This window comes from Dermacentor silvarum, chromosome 1, assembly GCF_013339745.2.
Source record: "Dermacentor silvarum isolate Dsil-2018 chromosome 1, BIME_Dsil_1.4, whole genome shotgun sequence".
Taxonomy (NCBI): domain Eukaryota; kingdom Metazoa; phylum Arthropoda; class Arachnida; order Ixodida; family Ixodidae; genus Dermacentor; species Dermacentor silvarum.
The window spans coordinates 331,893,508-331,917,593 of NC_051154.1; positions in this window are offsets into that span (position 1 = coordinate 331,893,508).

Genomic DNA, 24,086 nt, shown 5'->3' on the forward strand with positions numbered 1-24,086 from the left:
TTTTACATGTTCCAGTTAGTTTGCATTCAAATTTGTTGTTGACAACCATTGTTGCACCTATTTTCAGGTTCAAATCGTTCTTCATAGCGTCCACAGAATTTCCTTTGTGCAGGGAAATTTACGTCGAGGCTACGTAAGGTGTCCGTTCCAGTAGTTTTGGGCCTCTAGCTCGGCGGCACGTGTTTGAGTAGCCTGCGTTTCTAGGAGTGGGCAAATCTCGTTGTTAATGTGATTTTAAATATAGTAAAACATCACACTTCTTACCTGCTGTTGCGGGAATTCATGTTGGCTTCATGACTTTCCGTGACGAGTATTGCAATATTGAGACTTTCGAACTGTTAATCCTTGTGTAATATAGTCCTCTTTTCGGTGTGACATCTTTATTTTTATAGTGTTATGACGAGGACTTTCAAGTTCACGTGAACATCTCGGCAGAAGACGCCATCGAAAATAAATCGAAAATGAAAATCAGAGACCTGCCAGGTGCGGTAAGTGGTTTTACATCTTTTATCATTCCATTTACGGGCGTCTTGTGGCACACTGCATTGAAAAAGACTGTTGTGAAAGTTGGCTAATAAAAGAGGCTTCTCAACTGAGAAGTCTCTTTTCTCAGTTGGTAGCTGCTACTAAAACGCATGAGAAGGTTTCTCATAATAGCATGGCAAAATATATTTTCTTTATTGCCATCATAGGATAGCAGATGTTCTGCAAGAATCACCAAAGCCGACGCAGCCAGCACGCGGCAGTGTGTACTGTCTCCCAGCTGTACCACCAGACATTGCCATGATAGTTCAAAGGCACCAGGCCGGGCAGCATTTCTCAGATCGCCAGAAGATCCTACAGTGGCTGCACCATGACCTGTATTTACATGATATGTCATTCATATATAAGGAGAGGTCCTTGAAAAGCATATTGAAGTGTCTTGAACGTTCCCTTCACATTCATGTTAACATGTTCACTGCGGCACGAGTCACTACTGGGTCACAGCAGCTAAGGCGAAAGCCTTGATGGCTCATGGGTTGAAAGATCCTACGTCCAGCGTTATGGTGTAAAATATTCATGGTGCCACCATGAGTTCGACTTCCTCTACTCTACCTAAATTAAGATAAAGTTAATAACGCACATGAAACCATGACCTTTCGTGGGAGAAAACAATAGGAAGTAGCAACACACTTGAATGAAAATGCCATGTAAGTTAATGAATGTCTCGTTAGTGTGCAGGTGCGCGTCTTCCACCTTCATCCTCTTAACGTGTGTTAAGTGATTGTCACCTCCCCCCCCCCCCCCCCCTGTGTGGCTGTGTAGGGCTTTCCTGCAGTGTACAAGCATATCTTTGCTAGCAATCAACGGAGAGGAATAATTGCTGGTTCTGGTGATGATTATAAATTGTAGCAATGCACTTTCATTGGGCAGGCAATCGGAAATGCCCTAGCCATTCGAAACTTAAAAAAAGAACACCTAATTTATCCACCGTGTGTCAATACCCTGCAGAAACAGCACTCCAACAGCAGCGGAAACAGGCGCGGATCCAGGGGGGATGTCCGGATGTCCTGACCCCCCCCCTCAGATTTCTGCATCGCCCCCTCGCTGACAAAAAATCCTGTCGCAAAAAAAATATGGCCACCAGCATTCTTCAAAAGTATTTTTCGCGAGTACCAGTGGTATCAGCCATGTAGAAGTAAAGCTAGTTCGCTCACAAGCTTAGTTGTATTCCGTAGGAGTGTGGTGTCGCGAAGTTGCCGTAGTTATTTTTTCTCATGAATACCTTGGACCTCCTGGCGCCTGCCGTGCCTTACTCGTCCCGTCGGTGGCGTCGAATGAACGAGGGGACGTCCCTTTTGCCAAACACGCCGAGGTCCGTTCGAGCGCCTTCGCGCCTGATTAACTTATATAGTTTCCCTTTGGGGTGTCAACAGTTGCCTCATTGGCTGTCATCGGTTCCGCGACCAACCTGCTTAATGATAGAGATATCTTGCTGAAGTGTTCATATGTAAATAATATCTAACAGCTAAACTAAGAACTACGCATAGGCAACTTTTTTAACTCTAGCACTCATTGTGATCACAGTTACACGTTGAAAATATCCGGTACGAGCACAGTACTGTTCGTACGCTACAAGTTTTTCATTGTAACTTCGCAGTTTTATCGTTATTCTTGTAGGTGGCGTCGTGAGTCTTCATACGCGGTGATTCGCATATCGTAAACAACCAGAGTAGTGGTTGCTGCGTTGGAGCGGAGCGTTACGCCCGCATTCAAGAACGTTCCTCTAGTCAGCACACCACCACGACTCAAGAGAGAAGATGGCACCACCATTCCTCCACAGAAGTGGTCACTGAGCTTCATGGTCATTCACGGGAATTCGTGAGAATTGTCGCGTCTTTATTCTCGATTATTCTGCGCAGTACAACAATTGAAATTTGTAGTGTGATATCTCGGAGCACGGACACCCTAGAATAATTCTTCCGACTGATACTGTGTAGAAACTCGAATGTCTCCAAGTTTTCAATACAAACATATTCACTTACTGCAGTCAACAAAAAATAATTGTTCAATTTTAGTTAATTGGGCTGCTCACAGCGATAATTATCATCTCACTTTGTGCCCCCTAGCCTCATAACTTATTTGCACAGGTGGTCTTCGCGTGCCTCCCAGTGCCTAACTTTAAGAAAACCATAAAGCTTAGTTTTTAACACCCTGTATTATCAGGCGCAGCCGCCAAGCACATGGCTGTATTGACCCTTTTCGCGGAGCAGTTTGTTTTAGAGAAACGAGATGGCGCTCACGGCGGCGCGCCATACCTCTCCTCAGCGACCGCGCACGAATACGAAACCATTACTGCTTCTACCTTGCTTCTGTGCGATCAGCTGTCGGAAATGCAACTGAGTTTTCGCTAACACACTGTGCTCCAATCATGCTAGATTGAATCATGTTGATTGAAGACGTGTGCAGTAGTTGGCTGCAAAAATAGTGACTGTCATGTTAAGGAATAGAATGAATATGTGTGGTCAAGTTCGCGGACCGCTGCTGCAACTGTCCGAACGTGTTACGGACACTTCGTGATGTACATCTTTCCTCGAGGATACAGAAATTTGCTCATCCGCCAGCCTTGTGTCGCTAACCTTCAAAGAAAGGGCTTCATCCCCAGAACGTCGGCAAGAGTGAGTACCACTCGTTAAACAATGACAAAGGGAGTAGCGCCGCCTCTTGTCATACTATGTTTCGCGCGCGTATCTATACACATCTGTCCCAAATGGCAGGAAAACTTACGGCCACTCTATCGCCGACGTATCAAAATAAGTGAATGGGCGCACACTTGAATATATGCGCACTGTATACGCACAATAAATTACGGACTACACCTATGGCGCACGAATGGTCGAAGCTGAATATTTCGTGACGGTCCACAAGAGTAAGCGGGTTACTAGCCGTAATATATATTTGCTACAAGGTATTACAATGTACAAAACAGCTACGTTGCAAGCCTTGTGCGCTGCAAGAACAAATTTATCAGAACTGAGCACACCCGCGAGCGATTAGGCAGAAAATAATCAGATAGCGTCCGCGCCGAGGAACTTCACTGAGTCAGAAACGTACAAGCCACTGCATCAAAATATTTGCCGAATAAAGAACAAAGCGTAAAATGCACTAATCCTGACTGAATTCATAATCGGAAAGCTTGGATAGCTTGGAATACACATTTAGCCCCGCTTTTAGAACAAGCACCATATACGCTGCTTGCGCCGTGTGGACATAGCTTAATCAGCTCCGAAAGCGCTTTTGCATGTTCTATGAAGCTGTGATCAAAGCTTCGGGGCGTCCACCTAGTCACCGTCTACGATTTCTCCGAAAACAGAGGTTTTCTAAGCCGCGCCGGCGTCATGCACTTCCATTGTAAACAAGGAGGCAACGGAGGCAGTTGAGGCAAGCAATGGACGCGTCACCACGTGATCAAGCATGGTAGCGCCCACGGGATTTCCGCGAAAAGGGTCAATTGGGTAACGTCCTTTTCCTACAAGCTCGGAGAGACCAATACCTGGCTTCGCTACAGGTCTTCTTCCTCTTTCTGGGGTTTTACGTGCCAAAACTAGTTCTGATTATGAGGCACGCCGTAGTGGAAGGCTCCGGATTAATTTTGACCACCTGGGGTTCTTTAACCTGCACTACAACGCAAGAACACAGGCGTTTTTGCATTTCGCCTCCATCGAAATGCGGCCGCCGCGACCGGGATTTGATACCGCGATCTCGCGCTCAACGCCTGAGCTGACTGAGCCACCATGGAGGGCCACAGGTGTTGCTTTAGCCGTATAAAACGCGGGTTTATCGTGAGGAAAAACGGTAAATTTCAGTAAATAAGAAAGGCTACTATCATCATCATCATCATTGACAGAAGCTGACCCCCCCCTCAGAAAAAACCTGGATCCGCCCCTGAGCGGAAATATATATGATGATGTAAGGAACTGACATGTCATGGTGCCATCTGTCTGCACCTTGAGGAACCTTCAAAGGAGCAAAACTCCCTAGCCAGTGTAAAAGCTGTTGTTACTAGTTTTGTAGCCGACGAGAGCATCACTGTGAGAAAGTCTGAAACTGCGTTATGCACTATGATATACTTCAAGGTGACTCAGTGCTTCCTTCACATTTTTACCCGACATCGAAAAACTTGAATGCTTGGTTGCAACGTTGACCTGAAATGTGGGGCTTCTTTTGGATTGCTATGAAAGGTTCACCACCATCTCCAATTGACCTGTTCCTTATAGACTTGGTTCAAAACGTCAGTCTACTTCGTACAAAAATCGTGGTCTTCGGTACTGAAAGAACTGTCAAAGGTTCTAACCCGTGAACATTCTGGAATTCCATAGGGTGTTGGATCATTGAAAACTCTGAAGTACAAATAAGGACCCGGAACTTTGGTGGATGTGGAGCGTTTCTTTTCTGTACACAAACGAATACGTAAGAAAAGAAGGCACATGAAACGCGAAAACATTGAGTTTGTGCTTGTTTGTGATTACTTTCACAACTTTTCTCATGGTGTCTGTGGGCACACTTTCTTTCAGGTAAATAGTGTATCTTACGCAACTTACCTCATTTTGTTTTGTTGAGAGAATAGAGTGAATTTCACTGAACAGGTATTTAGTGAGGAGCTGTGTTCCTGAGAAAATCAATTTATCCCCAGTTGCACAGTAGAAGTCCGTAGAACGAGGACTTCTACTGGGCAACTGAGGATAAATAGATTTTCTTAGGAACACAGCTACTCACTAATTACAGCTTTATTGCCTCTTATAGGTGCCTAAAAGAGTATTCTCATTTCTAAACATCGGTTTCTAGTCACGACGCACAGAAATCAAGACTTCAATAAGTGATACTGCAGTGAACATGTTTACCGAGTCTACTGTTGTGTGTTTACATTTAGCATTTGACCTGAAACATCTGAGAGCTACTGTTTGATGTACTGAGAAAATTCCAAGTCTGTCATAATTTTATTTGTTTGTGAATTACTGCTGCCCTTGCTCTTATTCGTTCCTACCAAACTCACCATAAAATTTGGGTCTGCTAGATAGTGCCTTGAATTCTTGCTTTTGTAATATGCGATTTCTGCCAGGTACCCAGGGAGATTGTACACTGAGGCAGCACGGGCTCTGGTCATCAGATTCCCTAGCCTGGCTGATGCAACGGGGACTGGCTATCTGAGTGACATGTTATTGCAGATATAATTGGTGCTGTAAAGCCTGCCTAATGAATACCTGCTTTAAAGGACCGACAGTGAAGCGAAATCAGTTATGACATTAGAATGGAAATGAAACGATAGGTCTGTAGGATTCGTAGAATTGAACAATGAGCTGTTTTAAGTACAGGCAGTTGCATGCAGCTGAGCAATGCAACCTTCTATGGCAAAATACTGCTGCCCCTCCCCCCTGTGATAGTAAAAGCTACAGGCATAACTTTGCAGTTGTCAAATTCATAGTACTTTATTTAATAAGTGTGTTTGTTATAATTTATTAGCAGCAGTACTTTTTTCCTAAATGTGTTTTTTGACGCACAGACAGTAATTTTGAAAAGTTGCACTGTCTTTATGCCACCAAATGAACAGGCAGGCCACTGCACAGCCGCCTGAATAAGTGATTTTGTATGCGCTAGCTTCGGAGTCTCCCCCTGTACTACAAAATGCCATCAGGATGTCTAAAGAATATGCTGATGTGGCTGCACCAGCTTCTGCTTCCTCGGGAAAGTGTGCAGTCACATCTAATGTTGTCATATCAGTTGTGAAGACTGGCTTGCATAGCAAAAAATTATGGGGTTTTACGTGCCAAAACCAGTTCTGATTATGAGGCACGCCGTAGTGGGGGACTCCGGAAATCTGGACCACCTGGGGTTCTTTAACGTGCACCTAAATCTAAGTACACGGGTGTTTTCGCATTTCGCCCCCATCGAAATGCGGCCGCCGTGGCCGGGATTCGATCCCGCGACCTCGTGCTCAGCAGCCCAACACCATAGCCACTGAGCAACCACGGCGGGTAGTGGCTTGCATAGCAAATTACCAATACCAGTGCATGCCAGAGGATGACTTCTGGGGTCCCTGATGCAGTGCAAGCGTGAGACAGCTCACTTTTCAAAGGCGATTTGATTTGAGGGAAACATTATGCGGCCCCTTCTGTTGCAATTTTTTCTGGTTATGAGTCATGTCTTGGAATAAGCAAACATTTCGAGGTTTATAGAATGCGAGTTTGACATTATGAATGGGTTTGATGTTTGCCTTCAGTTTCCTTTTAAGGTCTTAGCTGATAAACATTGTATATAAGTATAAAAATGAGAGATTGAGCTTTAATGACGATTTCCTTGGTAAACAAATTTGTCATTTCTATGTGTTGCTAAGCACTGAAGTTACTATTTCATTTGTCACTTAAGCCAGCATGCAATAGCTATAGCATTCACTTATCAATTTTACAGCGCTGTATTCTAGTTGAGATAATACTTAAAAGGAACAGAGGCAAAGCGCAACGCATTTTCTGTTTAAATATTTACAGCGGCCCTAGAGATATGAGACAGAGCTTTAGAGCACTCTTCAACAAAGTGTCTTCGATTGCCAAAAACTCCCCGCTCATTATTGGAGGGGACTTTAGTGATCCCTATCACACATGGGGATATACATATAACACAAAGAAGGGAGAGGATCTATGGAATCTCGCTATGAATCGGGGGTTATGCTTGATTACCGATCCGGCGTACCCCACCCGTTGTGGCATGTCCACATGCAGGGACTCCATACCAGATCTCACTTTTGTTATTAACTTAGGAGGAGATAATTGGGAAAACTCGAACATTGATCTCGGTAGTGATAATTATATCATTAACATAACCATAGACCTACCGAGACAGGAAACTAGAATATTCAAATTCACAGACTGGGACCAGTTTAGGAAAGTCAGGGAGAAAAGATGGAAAGGGGAGCCTTTAGGTACAAAGAAGGAGCCGTTTCAAACATGGGTTAACCAGCACAGAGAGGACGTCAAAGAGGCCTCTAAGGAAATCCAGACAGAGGAAAATATCGAGGATATGGACAGCAGGATGGTGCATTTGATTGAGGCCAAACAGGCTATAGTTCAAAAATGGAAAACGCAAAGACTGAACAGAAGGCTAAGGAAAAAAATATCGCAATTAAACAAAGAAATTGATTCGCACTCAAAGACACTCGTGAAACAACATTGGGGTGAGATCTATAACTTCGGGCATTGCAGACTTAAACATGGAGGCAGTTGGGACCTCCTTAAGCGCTTGATCAACGAGAGTAAAACAAGGACAAACAAGAGAACAGCTATAGCCAAGTTGGTTCATCAGAAGAGCCAGGACAAACCACCGGAAGAAATTATGGATAGACTCGCCACCAAATATCTCCAACCAAACGAAGGCGACGATAACGACAAATATTCGGGAGGCATATGTGAAGAAATTGACCTGGATTTCACTGAGAGTGAAGTCAGGGTGGCTCTTCAGAGTCTTAATGGTAGATCAGCAGCTGGACCTGATGAGATAACTAACAGGATTTTAAGAAATTTGGATGATGAATCAATTTTTTACCTAACTGAACATTTTAATGAATTTTGGAGGAAGGGGATATACCCAGAGGAATGGAGGGTGGCCAATACTATCCTCATACATAAGCCAGGCAAACAATTAACTCTAGACAACCTCCGTCCTATTTTTTTGACGTCATGTGTAGGCAAAGCCATGGAACATGTCATCCTAAATCGGGTCACGAAATACGTTGAGCAGGACGACATCCTCCCGTACAACCTCATTGGCTTCGACCCGGGTTGTCAACCCAGGATGCTATGCTCTTAATCAAACACCAACTCGTACAGGCCAGCCCCACGCATACGAAAGCTCTTCTAGGTATGGATGTGGAAAAAGCCTTTGATCGTTTAAAACATAAGACAATACTTGACGTTCTCTCGGAGATGGGGTTAGGTAAGAGGCTAGCTTTTTAACATGGTTAAGGACTTTCTTAGAGACATAACAGCCAACCTCATCATGGGAGAACTTAAGTCAGAAGCTGAGAACTTGGGAAACAGGGGCACTCCACAAGGAGCTGTGCTCTCGCCCATGCTATTGAATTTAGCAATGTGTAAGGTTGCAAGTTATTTAGAGAATCGAGGGTATACATTATGTCGTGTATGCCGACGACATAGCCATTTGGAGTTCCAAGGGTAATGTAGGACAGACAGAGACCAGACTACAAGAAAATGTATATGTTGTGGAGAACACACTGAAAGACATGGGGCTGAAATGCTCGGCAGCCAAGTCGGAACTCGATCATTAAACATCGCAGAAAGGTCGTAAACCAAGAGGCTACATTCCGGAAGAGGAGTCAAGAGTGTGCCTATACACTCATGAAAGATCCGCAATCAGGCTAGTTGGAAAAATCAAGGTTCTTGGTTATCGCATAGAGGAAAACAGTGCCAAATATAGTACAATACAGCATATATCGAACAAAACACATGAAGTGATTAGGTTACTAATGAGAATTACCAACAGACACAGAGGCTTGGGGGAAGACAGTGCTTTGAGGTTAATACGTTCTTTTGCTTTCTGCCACATCACTTACGTGGCCGGATTATTCAAATGCAAACAGGCAGAACTTACCAAACTCAAAGTCATGATCAGGAAACTTGTTAAAATAGCCCTAGGGATACCGAGTACCGCTGCAACTGACAAGATCATGAGTATAAGAGTCCACAACACAATCGAAGAAATCGCTGAGGCCCAACAGCTAGCGCAACACGAAATATTGAAAAAAAAAACACGAGCCGGCAGAAAGATATTACAGACATTAGGTGTAGAACCTAATAGATCAAGAAGCCCAATAGAGTGGAATTGGAATTAAAGACTGAAGTTAGGGAAAGGATCAGAACCAACCCTCTCCCCAGAAACATGCATCCAGAATATAAAATCAAAAGGAGAAAGGTAAGAGCTAAAGCACTCTTGCAGGAGATAGAACAGCAGAACCAACTGGCAGCTATAGTTGATGCTGCCTGGGTGAAAGGTAATGATGCAATGGCCTATACGGCCATTGCATCAAATTCGTAAGGAAAGGTGCAGGACGCTACCACTATTTTTACCAAGGAACCCATGGTGGCGGAACAAGTGGCGATTGCTCTAGCTATCAGGAGTAATAAGTGGGCCTTCATATAAAGTGGTTTAAAAGCCGCTATGAAAAGTTTTCATAAAGGCTACGTAGCTGCAGTTGCAGCTAAACTCTTTGAAAACATTAGGATTAGGAGAACAGAAATCCGATGGTTTCCTGCCCATATGGGGAAAGTGGACGAGACTCTGGTAAACAGCAACGAGGTTGCGCATGACTTGGAACGAGGACTTGCTAACCGTAACAGCCATAACCGAGCCGTTCACCATCAGGCCGGGGAATATAGAGATCATATAATAACTTATAATGAGATAACCAAACATTAATATCTAGGACGCAGGCAATTCCCATTGCCACACTTAAAACTAAACAGGGCTCAGGCAGTGTCGCTGCGCTTATTGCAAACGGGTACATACCCCACACCGTACTACATTAACAAAGTATATCTAGAGAGGGAGATTAGGATGGAATCTAATGATTCTAATGGCATCATTGAAATCAAACATATGCCCGCAACTCTTTCCAGACTCCTGGAAGAATGGACTCGATGGGAAAAAAGAATACAAAGCCCATTGCTTCAAGACCAACTAAGGGCTGTCCAGAGGGCCCATGATGTCGTTGAAGGGCTTGGCCTGACAGTGCCAACGTGGGAGTGGCCCGCGTCGGCTTAAGTGGAGCCTCCGGGCCTCTTTAAATAAAGTTTACACACACACTGTATTCATAGTCACAACAGTGCTCACAGATTTATATTCTTTTTTCTTCTAAGATTGCCTATATTCCTTTTTCTACGACTATGGGAATGGGCATTAAATACAATAACCGTCCAATTACATTGAAAAGAAATTGTTTATAGAAAAGTTGTCTTTTTAAGCCGTATCTTGACTCAGTTGTCTGGAGTCTTCTGCTTAGCTTCTCTAGCTTAAGTGTAAGAGATTTTCTTGTTTTTAACCTGCTGCATGTGCTCCTGAAACGGGTTCAGGGTACCTGAAGCGTACATGCGAGGTGTATTGCTGCTGTTACACTTATATTCTAGCCAAGTATGATCTTATCGGAAGAATACTGCTACAACACAGCAGTTTTATGTTTTGGGACAGGCTGGACTATAGCTATGTCTACTCTTTGCACAAGCCGCGCTCAATCGGAAGTGGGATGTCCAAACAGTGGATTCACATTAAAGAACTCCGTGTAGTCAAAACTAATCTAAAGCCCCCCCCCCCCCCCCTAACTGTGCCACACCTAAATGGCTTGGCACGTAAACACTGCAATTCAGTAGCCATATTTACACCGTGAAAACCATCAGAAAACTGATTGGAGTGTGGCCTACTGTGCTCATGCTAAGCTTACTAGCTACTTGCGATATATATCTACATTGAGAAACCAAATGGGACATCTCAGTCATGAAAAGCATGCAAATTTGCATGAATACGGACATGTGTTTCCCTGATGCAGCTGTGTGGAAAAGATCACAATTCTCAGCATTATATGCAGGCTTTCCTAACATGTCCTGATATCCTAATCGTTCACTTCTGCTAAGGGAATTTGTAGCTTATGTACAAAGTTCCTCCAAAATACAAAATTATAGTAACATCTTTTGCCACTGCATAAGCATGTGTTAATGTAAAGATACGTCATTAAATGATTGTACGTTCTGATTATTGGCACTCTCTTTCTGGTCCCATGGAATTTGAATTAGGTTGCTCCTAAAATGGCTTATTTATTGGACACATACAGAGACGCCCTGACAAGTCAGCTGTTGACTGCAAGCTTATGTGCACCTTTGGATTCATCGCTCCATCATCATCTTCAGGGTACACTAGACAGAGCTGTACATGTGCACTATGTGCTGTAAATAAATCACCTGGCATAGCCAAAGATCTGCAAGCAAGCTTTCACTCATTAGGAACTGCTTTCATAGCAGACAATGTGTCTGGATTTCTAATTATATGCATAAGCTCATTAAGTACATTTGTGTGAGATGAAATAAACGAGAGCAGAATGTTAGGGGTAAATTGCGGCCTTTTTTTTCTTGGTATAATATGAGTCAATTGAGTGCAATGTTTTTTTAAAAAAGTGACAGGAAACCTCCTAAACAGTGTTATTACATGATCTAACCTTCAACCGAAAAGTGGTGGCACCATGTGTGCTTTGAGGGGTGGCACTCACGTCTTGTACCTGCTGCCCGTCAATAGTTTCATGCGTGGTATGATGCAAAGTCACAGAATTGCAGTTGCCGACTTTATGGTGGTTGGCCATAAAAATGTTTTTTTAAATAAGCCAAGATTTAAATAGCATTTTTCCTAAATAAGCTTGTCTTATTTAGGTTTTCCAACTGCTTAAAATGCCGTAAATTGTTCACTTTATCTTTTGGCAGCTAATTTTTGCCGTAAAATGTGGAAAAAATGCTAGTCATGCCATCAACGATAAGAAACTAATGAACTGAATTGAATAATGCATTGGAATTTAAGTAGCTAAGTGTGACCTATGCAATGAACTAGGATAATTGTAATGTGATCAATATTAAGGGAGTTATGTTTGAAAAACTAAGCAAAGCGAAAGAAGTTGCCAATTTTGACGAAATTTATTGACAAAATGAGCTGTGAATACAAAAGTATGGCATCAATTTCTTTTGTCCTAGTTCGTTGTATGCATGTCGATGTGATGACTGAGTGTGCAAAAGCTAATTTCAAAATATTCAGCAGAAAGTTATCAAAGCTTGTGTAACACGATGTGGAGTAAAATCTTGTTTTGCGAGAAAAGTGAACAAATCTTTCAAACCATGAGAATGATATAAAAAACACATGAAGGCCTAAAATGCTCCAGATTCATAGCTGGAGCCTCCATGAGCTGCACTAAAGTCTCTTTTTCTTCGTGTGGTTGCTCGGCGACAACATAAATAAAAAAAGTATTTTGTATAATATTTACATAAAAGAAATAGTACAGATTTTTTAACCAGTGCAATGTGGTTTCGGTGTCGCCATACGAGGGTTTGGGTTAGAAAACTGGCTGGAACTCCCAAACTAATGACGATAGGAAGATAATTTATTTTGCAACATGTTTCTGAATGTTTGGGCATCACAAAAAATTAAAACAAAAAATATATATCTTCTGCAAAAAAGTTGACTTCTGAATATGGCCTGCGACCTTAAATGACATGTCTATAACCCTCTCTGGTGCCTTACATGATTCACGGCGTGATGCTTTGCGCTACAAGGCAAAACATGAAAGAAAAAAAGTGAGGCGTTGACAAAAAAGGATGTTGAGAATGCCCCAACTCGAAAGAGGGCTGTAGTGAATGAGAGCGCTGCCCCTAAATGTACTGAGACACCATATACAGGATTTATTTCACATTTTGCGTAGCCCTGCTGGCACCAAGCCTGCTTTTGCCCACCTGGATAAACAGAATTGATGTTTGCTTTCAGGAAACTGCCATGGTCGAAGCTGAAAGTGGCGAAACAGTTGCTTGGTACATTTCGGCCATGGCAAAAGAAGTGTTGAAGGCCAGGCCAGATATGGCCTACATTGAAGATTGCCTGGCAAGGATATTGGCAAGCAGAAGAGAATGGGTGGTGAAGGAGAACCCATCTGTTCACGAGATGCTGCTGAAGTATCCCGTGCTCTCAATCAGCTCCATTGAAAGTTTTTCAATGGATGCATCTTTGAATCAATAATGGCAGAAAATTTCCCAGCGGAATTGGGTACTATAGGCTGTTTTGCTCACATTCATCCATTCTTGACATCCTCAGTTTGCATAATACTCGTGCGTTCATTCTAAGTTTATTGTTTCATCATACTTTTCCAATCATCGTTCTGCACTTTAGGGCTGGTATAACATAAAACTATTCCAATCTGCTTTCATTCCAAATTTGCTATTAGCCCTCCCTAATAGGTCAAAATGGCTCGGGATCTGCCCATATGGGCGGGTGCCATGCCCATATGGGCTGGAGCCGGTCCCGAGGGGCAAATGGCGGATTTGGAACAAAACAGACTGGAATAGTTTTACATTATACCAGCCTAGGTTACAGGAACTATATGAATAGTTGTATTACTCACTGTTTGAAATGCACACCTTATGCTCCCATGATAGATACAGTGGATTCAATCACAATACAGCAAGCTTAAGCTTGCAATGCCATACAACTAAACTAAAGGATTTGTGCTAAAGCTTACCACCTATACTTTTCATGCCTCCCAGTGCCCCGAGTTCAAGTAAAGTCTTTTAAACTGGTTTAATGTTAGGAATGTTACGTATCATGTGTGATATGTACAACGGTATTACTGGGTTAGACACTGCAACCTTCTCGAGGTAAAGCTGCCTTGGTCTGTTCCCCTTCTTTTGCACATGAGTGCCTGCCGCGGGCAGAAAGCTGTAGTACTGAAATAATGCCTTCCTCGCTGTGAACACAAGGAAAACAATGGAATATAGAGATCAAGTTAAAAGTAAAGTCTTGTGGGAACAGATGAGATTTCACCCGAGAAATGTAAACTTGAAAACCAAGGTTAGACTCCTTGCGCCTAAATGTTTCACTCTTAAAATCCAATGTAAGCGATCTTGTGCGCGTTGAAAACAAGCAACGCAATGGAGATGGCTGTCGTACCCCACGGAGGCAACAACGTTGAGGGACGTTTCCCTGGTGTTGCCAGTATGAGGGCAGCAAATGTGCACCAATACTTGCATGACGCATGTTCTCTGTACAGAGCAGCATAAAATGTTTTGGAAGGTCTTGAGTATTTTGTTTCCTTGCATGTATAAAATTCGGTCGTTTGCTCTTTCCATGCAACAACCGGTAGTATGTCGCTGATGTACACGCTGTTCCAGTTTTGCACAATTGGCTAGTCGCTCATAGCACTTACGAGTGACAAGCGACGAATTCTAGATTTCTAGAAATGAGTGATCAAGTGGCAAGAACAAGCAATCTGTGTGACAGCTCGTTTTGTCGCTTCCCCGCACAGAATCGTTTGGCAGGGCTATCAGCTTCCGGCGCATCATATATCTTCACGCAGAGATTATAGTCTTAAAGTTGAACCAATTTTCGCAAGAACGCTGAAATATCAGAACTCGCCATTTGTATTGTCAGTAAAGGAGTGGAACGATCTACCGGAACAAATAGTTACCCTTACTGATGTATCGTCCTTTAAGACAGAACTGCTGATGTATCTTGATAGAATTGACATGCAGGAACCCTAACCTCGTCAATGTGCATGAAGTCGATATTTCATATCGTATACCTCTTGATTGTAAGATATCTCTTGTACTTTCCTGCTTTGATTTGTAAACGCTCCATTTCTATAGTTTTTGTTTTTTTTGTATTTTCCTTTTTTCATTTGTATTTGCAACTTTGTTGTACAATATGATTGTATTAAAATCCTGTACTGAAGAAGAACGAGCAGTATGCACTGCTTCAAGAAAGACGACGACGACGAGTTGGTCGAAGCCGTGTGCCTGTGTTGCCTGCGCTGTGTAACCTCTCGTTGCAGTGCTCTACGCTTTAATTAATTACACTAGAGTGCCTCTCTACATTTGGTGGAGGTGCTGGGCCCTTTACCGACCTGGAACTCCGCAGCCGGACGCTCCCTCCCGTCTCTGCCATGCCTGAGGACGCCGAACAGCCCGATCCTCCCCAGGCTTCGCCTGTTGTCTGCTCCGGTGCCCTACGCCACCGCGATCCTCCTGTCTTCAGTGGCGCCGACGATCATGACGTCGAGGATTGGCTCTCCTCATACGCCCGCGTAAGTGCGCACAACAAATGGGACGACAAGGATAAGCTGACTAACGTCAACTTCTATCTTTCTGGAGTCGCTCATCTCTGGTTCCGGAATCATGAATCCGACCTTACCACCTGGACTGCTTTTACTAATTATTTCAAAGAGGTCTTCGGTCGCCCTGCTGTGCGAAAGCTTCGTGCGGAACAACGCTTGCGTGGTCGCGCTCAGCAAAAGGGTGAAAACTTCACCAGCTACATTGAAGATGTCGTTGACCTTTGTCGGCGCATCAACCCCACTATGCCAGAAAGTGACAAGATAAAGAATGTCATGAAAGGCATCGACGATGATGCCTTCCAGATGCTCTTGGCGAAAAATCCTTGAACGGTTGACGAGGTGATCACCCTGTGCCAGAGCTACGACGAGCTCCGCAAACACCGCCTCACTACGCGCCGAGCTGCCGCGCCGGACGACACGATTTCGGCCCTCACCGACAGTTTCAATGCTGCTCCCGCCCACTCCGCGTTCCTCGACCAAGTCAAACAATTTGTTCGAGAGGAAGTGGCGCGTCAACTGTCCCTTTTGCCTGCTACCCGGTCGTCTGAGTCCTCCTTGTCTCCGGAACTACGTCGGGTCATACACGACCAAGTGAGCGACGCACTACCTCTCGCTCATCAGCCCCCTCCAGCGCCGGTTCCACTCACGTACGCTGCCGTCGTTGCCAGTCCCCCTATGTAATGCCCTTTGGGCCTTTAGGGTACTGAAATAAATCAATAAATATTGGAAGAACATGCCCTGCTATATCCTTGGTGTGTGAATGTGGCAGATAGTAACCCTGGCGCTTTATTTTGTGTTTACTATTTTACAAGGTAGAAGTATTTGAAAGTGGCTTTGTTGTTCCCTTTGGAAACTTTAGAAAAAAAGACTGCTGTTGTAGAAGATTGAGATAAAGGAAAAAATGGAGACATTGTGACAGGGTTTCATTCGAAAGCAGAGAATTAGAAAAATGTTCCAAGAAAGTATAGGTACAGCCCGATCGAATGTGTTGAGCACTTTTGTGTTGCATCCACGGCACTGCGGTGCTAAGCTTAAAAGTAGCACTCATATGTCCCACATTGATCATAAGGTTAATTCATCATGAATAACTTGAATGGGCACTATTACAAGGTTTGAGGATGGTATTTCAAAGCCTTTTTATAAAAACTTCAGGCAGTCTCTATCTGTATTCTTGTACTTGGTGCATGACAACTTTTCTTTGACTGTGTACGTATGTGTGCACATCTGCAACTCTTTTATCTGTCTTGGTGAAATCATCAACCTGAGTACACATCGTGCAGAGGTTCTGCCCTGTACGATATTGCACAGTAGATAAAGCACGACTACAGGGCTTAATGTCATTAAAATTCTTGATGAATTTCTTATAGATGTAGCTGGAATTTAGGCTCTTGACAGTTTTCCTAATAGATAAGTTGGAGGAAGTGCTGAGAACTGCTGCTGCTGCTGCAAAAAAAAAAGATAAGCGCAGCGAGGAAAAAACGACACATGCAGAAGTTCTTCGAAGATTTTGATATTGTTTTCAGTGCTGCCTCAGAGGATGCCATAGACGGTAATTTCAATTATCACTAAGTCAACATTAGGGTTTAAATTTTTGTTAGCTTCCAGTGGTGCCATTCCCTTGATTTTACATCTGGTTAATTGGGTGCTGTAGCATTGAACTTATCGGCAAAGCTTTGTTTGCGCAGTTCTTTTATGGTGATGTAATAACATGCGTTCCCTTTGGCATTTTCGTTGTGAAAATGCTTGCAATGGCTACAAACACACACCAAGGAATTGGCAAAGTCCAGATGTCATATTTATGGTCGGCTTCCACAGGATAAGCAACTACAGAGATATCCCATGCAAAGCTTGTCAGAAGAGCTCACATGAGGACGCCACAAACACCGCCGAACTGTCTTAACTACTGAAGGCCTGAGGTCTTGTCTGCTTGTGCAACACATTCACAATTGAACACTTCAGTTAAAAAGCCCGGTTGAAAACCATAACTTATTCTATGGTTAAAACAATAAATTAAAGTTCACAAAGGGAGACAAAGAAGAGCACAGTTGAATTTGAATGAAAGTCGTCCAAGTGAGGGTTGATAAATGTACTGTTCGGCTAGATGGACCTGTAATAAGAGTGGCCGAACAAGCTTCCAAAGGTGAAGTCAAAATAGGTAAACGCTGTTCGGGGCGTTGTGAATAATTGCACTCGCTATGTAGTCGGCTAAAAGCCCCGTATGGCTTTGCCGCCTTGGTGTAGAGGCAGAATGGTTGCTTCCCACACAAAAGATCCAGGCGCGTGCTTTGGCAGGAGTTAACTTTTGTGCTTTAAAAATGGGTTTTCGCCTCCTGGCCTGGTTAGCTAAAATGTGATAGTTGTTTATTCATAAATTTCATTCCTCTTGTATGAATGTTGACTCATTGAGTTTGTGTTGCTATGCAAACAATGATACAAGTGTACTGCTGTACATGTATTGGAACCAAAAGTAGACCCCCCATACCAGTTTCCTATCATTTTCAGTTTAGATTATTATGCCTACAGCAGCACTGTAGTTGAAAAGCAACGTTTTAACAGAGAAGCTGTTTAAGCCAGCTGAAACTATCAAGAAATAAAAGAAAATAAACTGTCTTGCCGAGGCAGGATTCGAAGCCGCGTACCCAAGGTCCGAAGGCGAGCGGCGTATCCACTAGGCTATACAGCCATTTTTTTCTTTATTGCATGGAAATATTAGTAGTTATATGCGAAAATTAGTTGTGTTACATATATACACACATGAAAAAGAAATTCATACATGCTAGGCAGTCCAATGAAAGTTCAAAAATCGGGTAAACAAACACAAACGACGCTTGCGAACATGCATTTATGCCAACCATATGATTGCGTTCGAGCGTCGTCGTCTTCGTCCACAGCTGGCGCGTTCACACGCGCTCGTGCTAATGCTCTGCGAGTTGATGAAGAAGTTTTTCGCGCTGTGCTCGGGAGATCAAGAAAGAGAGAGAGACGCATTCACGGAGCGGGTCTGCTGGAATGCAGTGTCGGCATTGCAGCACGGTGTCGGTGTTGCAAGCTGCGCTATGCAATGCGCAGTGACGGCCGTAAGTCCGAGACGCGGGAAAAGAAATTATCATTATCATAAGTATTAAGATGAAAAATTTGCGCGCACTTTCGGAAAGTGCTGGGCTACGAACTCCCAGCTTTTCTGTTTCAAGCGCTGCGCGGCCGAGTGCAAGGTCAAGCGTTTTTTTATGAGAACGTTTACCATTATTTGTTTGTTTCACATTTAACTGAAAGCAGTAGATAATGTGGTTTTTACATATTACCCCAGATGTTGCGTTTATTGCTTTCTTTCATTCTCTTTTATCTGAGACAATTTCACCCAAATTGGCTCAGGAGGCACAACAAAAGGCCCGAAGAGAGCCTGACAGCACTAGAAGTGAGAAAGTGTACATGCACTTACTGATTACTATACTTTCCACTTATCACTAAGCAGTGAAAACAGCAGGACCAAATCCACACGTCGGATAGATGCATGAAATCAGCCATCTTAAACACTTAGCCTCCCTGCCTTTCCTCTCTTCTATTTCTCTCTCAAACACTTCAATGTCCCTCTCCTTCTGACGTGATTTCTATGGTGATATGCTGCAGCAAGCTGGAGGTTGCTGATAGTGGTAATCTTGAAAGCAGATATGTTTCTTATTAGTTTGCGGGCAAGGTGATAAAGAGAAGGGTTTTGCGCCACTTCATTTCCTGAGCACAGTTCTCAACCCGTGAATAAAAAAATTGAAGCAGGCAAGATGGGTGCCACAATGTTGCCCAAACCTGTTCTTGAGTTTTCACATTATTTCTGTGCAATACACTCTTGGAAATGGCAGGGATGAACATTCGTGCAAATTTTTCACGTGAACTGAAAATATTAAAATTGAAAGTGACTTACTCTCATTTCAAGATGTCATCAGATTTGATTTCTGATTTCGTACTGCTATCCCACGTGTGGATTTGGTCTTGCTGCTTTCACTGCATAGTGATAAGCAGAAATTATAGTAATGAGTACGTGCATGCAAACTTTCTCACTTCAAGTGCTGTCAGAAGCAGGTCTATGGTGCACCGTGCCTCTGAATCTTACTTGGCTGGGTGACCTGGCATAGTTCCAATGACTGAGTGTAGTTACCGTGACTACCCCACAAAGTGTAATCCCTCATGTGTGCCTAATTATTAAAGGACCCTATAGGCGGACTGCAGTGAATCCTGACTAAAACAGGTCTTTCAAACTGAAACATGGAGCATTTGCTTGTAGTTCAACTCGTTATGCTTTTAAGACACTGCAATTCATGTCTTTTTCAGAGGTGACGCTCACTGCTGCAATTTGTTTGCTCCCGACAGTGGTGAAAGAGAGAATGGAAGCATTGGCCTGCTATTCTGTAAGTCCATCACTACAGAATTGATAGCTTGTTATTTACTGGCCATATGAACTAGAGTTTCGAGGATACCTGATGTATTAAATTTTTACAGTCTCTTTTGCGGGTGAAATATCGAAAAGCATTCAACAATGCATCCATGTCCAGGATGAGTTAAAGAAACGTACAGACCACAAATTGCCTATAGTTTAGAGAATGCCAGCGTGAAATATTGCCTGAAAACAGCAAATATCCAGCTTTTCTCTAGGGCCAAACTAAATGGCTTGAATGCAAACAAGACCAGTCACTAACCTGTGGATAAGCTTGTGGCCTTACTGCTAGCGGTTTATACCTTTTGAGAAAATTATTTCCAGGGTAATTAAAATTAAGCTAATAAGTGCTCTCGTTAATATACAGTATGCAGATTACATTGCAACTGCGTTTATTTGTCAGTGTGCTGCAAAGCGTTGGGTTGAGACTGGTTTTAAAGGAGTGCTGACAAAAATTTTCGATCTTGTTTTTTTTCGGCTGTAATAAGTAGCTAATCACCCAGTAATCATTGCGTGAAACCTCATTTGCTTCAGAGAGCAACAGATAATTGTTTGTAGCGACCAATCCAAGTTTCGGTTTTAGAGAGCAGCGAGATGGGAAAAGAGGGATTGTAAACACAGTGGGCACGTGATCCCACAAAACTGGGACGTGCGCTCGCCGGCACGCGAGCTTCCGGTTGCTAGTTCGTCTGCTATGCCCGCACGTGCTCTGCGATGTCGTCGTCATCATCGTCGTCCAGCGGCCACCATATTAGACATGGCCAACCCCTTTTCAATCGATCCACTATAAAGCAGCAACTCAGGAAGTACGGCCAGCGACAGCTATATGAGTATGCATATACACACCGCTACAGGTAGCATGAACCATTCATCGAGGACGCTTTGGGAATGAAGCATATTCCGGAGCAGGACACAAGGCGGGGTGAAAGTCGTCGGCACATAATCGGGCTTGGGGCTACGTATGGTCTTAGTGGAAGATCATAGGACTGCTCTATGCTCGGCGCGCCTCGAAATGAAGAGAGCAAATCTGGCTGCTCTTCACCGGGGTCCATTCTAAGCATCCACTAGCACGCACAAAGTGGGACCACTTCTGTCACTTATCGACTTCGACGGTAGCGAACGAGCATGCCAGGCAAGCTGGCGATCGCTTTGAAACGGTATAGGCCTAGCTCGCTGGCGGTCTGATCCGGGGCCGACGGCTCTTGCGATCCGTCCACAGCTGGCAATAAATAACCTATATTTGTCAACACAATCAAAGTCTGCGCATTTATGTCGCTCACAAATGACAGTACAATTAGTTTTCCTGACGCCATTGGTAGCGATGACAAAACACGTTAGCAAGGCGAGTCGCTTCGTAGAGACGATTGCTGCGACGGCTGCGCTGACCGCTTGCGAGCAAAACGTCACGCCAACGATTTACTATATCGCACAGCATTTTATAACATGCACACTTTCAAGGTCACTTCAAGAGTTATTTCGTGTCAGAAACAAATTCAGTCGATTTTTGTGCCGCCGTCAGCGGTGAAAGGCGCCAGCGTCTCGACCAGGGAGAAAAAAAATCACCGGGACGATCGGAGTGGTGAGAAACTTGCTCGCTGACCTCGCCCCGACGGCAGCACAAACTCGTGACGTAGCATTTTCTCGCTTGTGTACAATCCCTGCTTGACGTCAATGTCGCGAGGGGCTGCACATTGCGGTTGGCTGCGCACACGTACTTTAAAATTGATTTTTAATATGCTCTAAGCTATATTCGCTGCTGATATTTTGTAGATGATGTGTGTGTGTCCAGCTAAATCGATCTCGACTTTAAATTTTTGTTTCAGTACTCCTTTCACACTGCCCGCATCTTCCTTCACGGTGGTCTGTTGCAACTGGTAGCAGCTGCTGTAATAACGTATCAAGGCTACTATTACAATCAATGAATATAAATGTGTTCTTTGTTTGCAGGATCCTGCCAAGGTACATTATGTACCAATAGTGACCTTCACTGGAGACATATTGTCCACGCAGGAGTTTTCGGTGTGCCTGGAGGGCATTGTCATCAAGGAAGGCAGCCTTTTGGAAACCATTGCCATACAAATGACCCTCTACTGGACATTCAACATTGTCTTTCAAAAGAACGCTCAAAAAACATTTGACCTGTTGTGTCATCTCCTAAAGGTACGCAGTGGTCTGCGGACAACACCACTCGTCCGAGTAGTTCAAACTCTTGTGCCATTAAGCTGGTCATACAAACCCGGCATGTACCTGCTTTGTACCAAAGACAGATTATAATAAAGTATTTACTGCACTTTTTTGGATTGTTTTTTTTGTAGAACTGGATATGATGCTCCCGTTACTGCTGTCTCCTTGGGCATTTGTGGCAATCAAAATGTACACAACCCAATAAAAAATTAATCAAGCAGTTGGAATTGGTGCCATCATGTTCCTTGAATATTTTCTTCCGGTTGCCACTTGGGAGAGATGAACTAGTGGTCCTTTGAGGAGCCCTCGGAATGAGCAACCGTTGCGCCCTTGAAGAATATCGGAAAAGAGTAACCGTTGCTCTCTAAAAGAGTATCGGAAAAGGGCAACCGTTCCTCCCTTCAGAAGCATTGCGAAGGGGCAACCGTTCCTCCCTTGACGAGCATTGCGAAGGGGCAACCGTTCCTCCTTTGAGGAGCATTGGGAAAGATCGACCGTTCCTCCATTTGAGGAGCATTGGGAAAGGGCAACCGTTCACCCTTGAGGAGCATTGGGAGAGAGCGACTGTTCCTCTCTTGAGGAGCATTGGGAAAAGGCAACGTTGCTCCCTTTAGGAGTATTGTGAAAGAGCAACCGTTCCTCCCTTGAGGAGCATTCGGAAAAGGCAACCGTTCCTCCCTTGAGGAGTATTGTGAAAGAGCAACCGCTCCTCCCTTGAGGAGCATCGGGAAACTGCAACTGTTCCTCCCTTGAGAAGTATTGGGAACGAGCAACTGTTCCTCCTCTGAAGGAGTAACGCCATGGGGAGTAACAGTTCATGCCGTCGCAGTTACCCCCTAAAGGGAGGAATTGTGGCAGACCAGTTCCACCCCTAAAGGAGTAACCTCAATACCCCTTTTCCGCATTTTCTTCTTAGAGTGTAGAGATCGGAATTCAACAACAGCGGACAGTCCCACAGATCCCAGCAGCCGAATAGACCACAATCCCACCGGCCAGTTTCACGACGCCACCACTGCCACGGTGCATGCTGGTACTTGTAGACATCCGGCCGCTCCAGCCGCCCGGAGTGCCTGTGCGTCCTGTTTCTGAACAATTTTTGGCAATTTTTATGGTTCGTATAGAGTCATCGTGCCATGGCAGGATTGACCTGCTGCGTTCCTGAGTGCTACAACACGCACACAAGGGACAAAAGCTTCGGATTCTACGTGTTTTCTAAAAAGCGAAAGCTTCGAGAGACGTGGATCCAGCGGATCCAGGATACAGCGCCTGTGTGTCCGTGTCTCCCCTTTTTGTGGTCGTCTGTTTGCGCTGTTACCCAAAGTCTCAAGATGTACCAACTCGCCCAAAAAGAAGTATTGATGACGTGGATCCAACGGATTAATAGGTGGTACTGGTAATACACAGCGCGAGAAGAAACACGGGGATGAATAGCGGCCGCATTTTGATGGGGGAAAAATGCGAAAACACCCGTGTACTTAGATAGATTTGTCGATTATTGATTAGCTATTGATTGGCTATCGATTGGCTATGAATTGGCTATCGCAAAGTGTTGGCCACGTATTTGAGCTAGGCTAAGAACTACGAAGTCATCCCCAGCATTTTCCGAAATTCATTGATTATTGATCGATTATCGATTAGCTATTGATTGGCTATCGCAAGGTATTGGCCACGTATTTGAGCTAGGCTAAGCACTACCAAGTCGTGCCCAGCATTTCCCGGAATTTATTGATTATTGATTGATTATCGATTAGCTATTGATTGGCTATCGCAACGTATTGGCTACGTATTTGGGCTAGTCTAAGCACTATCAAGTCATCCCCAGAATTTTCCGGGATTTAATGATAATTGATTGATTATCGATTAGCTATTGATTTGCTATCGATGACTTGGCAATGATTGGCTATCGACGTTTTTATGTTAAAAACGCCGCCTAGCTTGCCTAAGAACTTCTAGATATCGCTGTTACCGAAGTCTGCAAGTCGTGCGCGAAACCATATAGGTAAGCATCATTAGAGCATGAAAGTTTCGGCGCTGCATTACAAACCTGTCTCCAACAGGTATACAAATCCTATTATGTCCGTT